This window comes from Pseudorca crassidens, chromosome 3 (genome assembly GCF_039906515.1).
Source record: "Pseudorca crassidens isolate mPseCra1 chromosome 3, mPseCra1.hap1, whole genome shotgun sequence".
Lineage (NCBI taxonomy): Eukaryota > Metazoa > Chordata > Mammalia > Artiodactyla > Delphinidae > Pseudorca > Pseudorca crassidens.
Window position 1 is genome coordinate 153211390 of NC_090298.1, and position 3676 is coordinate 153215065.

A 3676-nucleotide genomic window follows, 5' to 3' on the forward strand; every position below is an offset into this window, starting at 1 on the left:
AATACACAAAAATCAGTTGTGTTTCTACTGAGCAAATACCAAGTAGTGAACTCCTGTTAAACTATAACATGGATGAATCTTAAAACAATTATACTATGAGAAAAGAAACCAGACAGGAAAGATCAAATGCTGTATGATTTCATTCACATCAAATTCTTTAAAAATGCAAAACTACATGGACAGAAAACAGATTAATGGGTGCCTTTGGTAGGGGAGATGGAGAAAGTCCAGAGGAATTACAAAGGGGAATGAGGAAACTTTTGAGAGTGATGAATATTTTCATTAACCTGATTGTGCTGATGGCTTCACTGATATATACATATGTCCAAATGTCTCAAATTTTACACTTTAAATATGTGTAGTCTATGTCAATTACAACTTAATAAAGAGGTTTTTAAAAATTAAACTAAAAGAGAAAAAAGTTCCTTTGAAAATTTAATTTAACAGGAAATATTATAATCAACATCTGGGAATAAGCCAGGATTAGATTAAAATGCAATAATAAATTATTTAATTGATGAGAATACTGAAAAGGTTTGGTCATTTACATTTACTTTTAAAGATCACTCTATCAGAAAAACCTGCTTTATCCAGTTAGGGCTTCATAAGTCCAACTATATTAACAAAAGACTTATTTTTTAAAAATCAACTTCTGATTTTACAATCTAACAACTATAATATTTTACTCTTGGCTTCTGATTTTTAGCATAAATTTCACAGTAGTTTGGAAATTCAATTCTAATTGATGTTCTTCATTTTTAAGATTTATGTGTATTTTGTATCAGGGAATTCTGAAATATAACATTTTGTAATACATAATATACTTTAAATAGCATAAGTAATTCAATTTGCATGTTTAAATCCATCACTCAATGTAGAATGAGTATAAACAAATCTCACCTTTTCTGTTACTACATTTCTGTATTTTATGTTGACCGAGAAATAATTATGTAGTGCATAGGAAAGATTCCCAAAGGTAAAATATAGCCTTCTTACAAACCGCCAGGTATTTGTGATTTTTATATGAAACATTGTGAGCTAGAGGCCATAGGGTATATTCAGTGGTATACAAAGTATTTTCTGCCCTCAAATCGTTTGCAATCCAATAGAGGAAATGAAATTAACACATAATAGAAAAATCGGTAGGTGAACAGATAAAAGTAAGTAATGTAATTAAGTGGCCAATGAGTAATCTCCATAAGTTCAGAGAAGCCAAAGTGGTTTGGGATGGTTTCCATGTGATGATGATACAGAAGTTTATCACATGGTACCATAACTGAATATTTACTTGTCAGATTCCCTGTTATAATGTAAACTCCATGAAAGCAGCGATTCTGTCTTCTTATGAGCAGAGCACTAAAGATAGAGGTGCCTAGTTCAATGCCAGTACACAGCATACACTCAATCAACAGTTGGTGAATAATGTATAAATAAACCTTGAAAGTTTTAGGCATATAGGATTTGAATACACTAATAAGACAATTTAATTTTTGGCAGAGCCAACAGCATTAAGCAAAAGCACGTGGTTGGAAAAGCAAGAGTTATTCAATGAGACTGGGCATGCCAATGTATCCAGAGGGCAAGATGCATGCACAACAGTCAGAAGAGATAGAACTGGAGTGGTTAGTACAACCCCAACTGAGATTGAAGGTAATAACACCAATTAGGGGGCTGAAAATAATGCACATATGAGCCAAGAAAAACCTAAGCCAGGATATGGACAGTGGAAAAGGAAACTTGTTATAACCCAACATCCACTAAGAAAGGAGGAACTCTGCTGGCTTCAGCAGTACATACTCAAATTAGAGTAATACAGAGAAAATTAGCATGGCCTCTCAGCAACAATGACATGCAAATTCAGGAAGCATTCCGTATTTCATAAAAGCAGCATGTGTTGACTGAATTGAGAGGGACCATAAAAATACATAAAAAGTCAAGAACGACCAAGCCCTTCAACTCTGGGTAACAAGACATTAGAGTGGTGCCTTTTCAACATAGGACGGGGGATTCATTTTGATAGGAAAAATATGAGTTATGTTTTAATACTAAACTTAGATTTTTGCACATCAAACAAGCAATTTCAAGGAGAAAGTGTAAGAGTTTAAAACAGACCACTGCAGAGATCAGAATTACACAGATTTTCTCACCAAAGACATAAATCACAGCTTTTGGCTGAATCTAGAAAAGCAAATCTGAGTTGTAGTAAACATCCATAATATTGAAGGAAACTGGAAAGAAAAGAGAATGACCAACGGGAGAAGAAGGAAGACACTCAGAATGTTGCAGCACTAAGGAGACTAAAGAGCAGTCTTAAGGCAGGGGCTGATAATAGTGGAAATACTATGAGAAGATTAAGGAGAAGGCTGTGACCACCATGGAAGACATCAGCTACCTTTGAGAACGTAAATCAGGAGTGAACATCCAGTTCTTAATTTTAAAGGAGAACCAATGGTGAAGAATTTGATGAAGCATAATATGTACATAGTACTGCCTCAGGAAGTGTGGATATAAAAGAAAATTTTAGTGCTGAGCAGTAACAGCAGAGTAAAATAGGGTATTGTGTGTATATGTGTAAGACCGGGAAGGGGAAGGAGGTGTCAGGAGAGTGGGAACTGGTACACATTTTAAACACAAGAGAATATATTAATAATCAGGATCCAAAAATAAAATAATTTAATTGGCAGACTGCATAACCATATGGTGACTTTTTTTAAAGTATTTCTTCCACATCTCTTGAGACCTGCTCTGTCCAAAATGGTAGCCACCAACTACATGTGGCTATTTAAATTTAAATTAAAAGTTAAAAATTAAGTTCCTCATTCACACCAGCTACATTTCAAGTGCTCCACAGTGACACATAGCTAGTGGTTACCATATTGGACAACACGTATTCAGAATATTCTCCAAATCTCAGAAATTCCTATTAGAAAGATCATGGTCTTTTGAAAGCATGTAAATTAACTATGGATGTCCCTGAAATGGTTTAGTATTATAATGGAATAATGTATTCATCCTCTTTGGTTCTTCTCCAAAGTAAGCCCAAGCTCGTGCATGCACACACGCATACAGCATTTTACTATGAAAGACATAAATTATAAACAGAATCCAACTCGCACAGAACCATAAGCTTGATTACAAATCCCTAGAAGTACTACGTAGCTGGTGAATGTTTTCTTTTTTAGCTCTTTTTCCTGACACATCAATATATCAAGAATTTTCAGTAAACACACTTCACAGATGGGTTTCACAGATGGGCAGACTGAGGCCTCAAGTGAGGAACACATATTAGGAACAGTTATGAGAATGTCAGTTGCTCCAGCGTGTTTCTCTCTCTGAGGATTCTCTTCTCAGCAGCCGGAGCTCAGTCTGCTCCCACCCCATGTACTTCTAGAGGTAGCATTTCCTTTGCTCTCTAACAGTTGTCAAAAACCTCACCCACGGGCTATGTCAGATGCTAGATGAGAAATCAACAATAGATACTTCCTAGTAGCCGTGTACTCTGTATGCAGGTCGATATTTCATCTGACACAATCATCCACCGCACTATTATGGCATACAAATGCACTTCCATGTCCAGGTTTATATTGCTTTTCTGCCAAGGAGCCAAACAAAAGCTCTTCAAAAAAAGCATCTTCTTCAGTTTCTCCTTTCTATTCACTACAAATGCCATTACTCA

At 35.4% G+C, this 3676-nt stretch overlaps 1 non-coding gene across 1 annotated transcript; it reads left to right on the forward strand.

Annotated features, from left to right (window-relative positions):
* Positions 1–1776: 1776 nt before the first annotated feature.
* Positions 1777–1879, forward strand: LOC137222848 (U6 spliceosomal RNA). The gene has a single exon (XR_010942632.1). It is a non-coding gene; the product is annotated as a U6 spliceosomal RNA (small nuclear RNA).
* The last annotated feature ends 1797 nt before the right edge of the window (positions 1880–3676 follow it).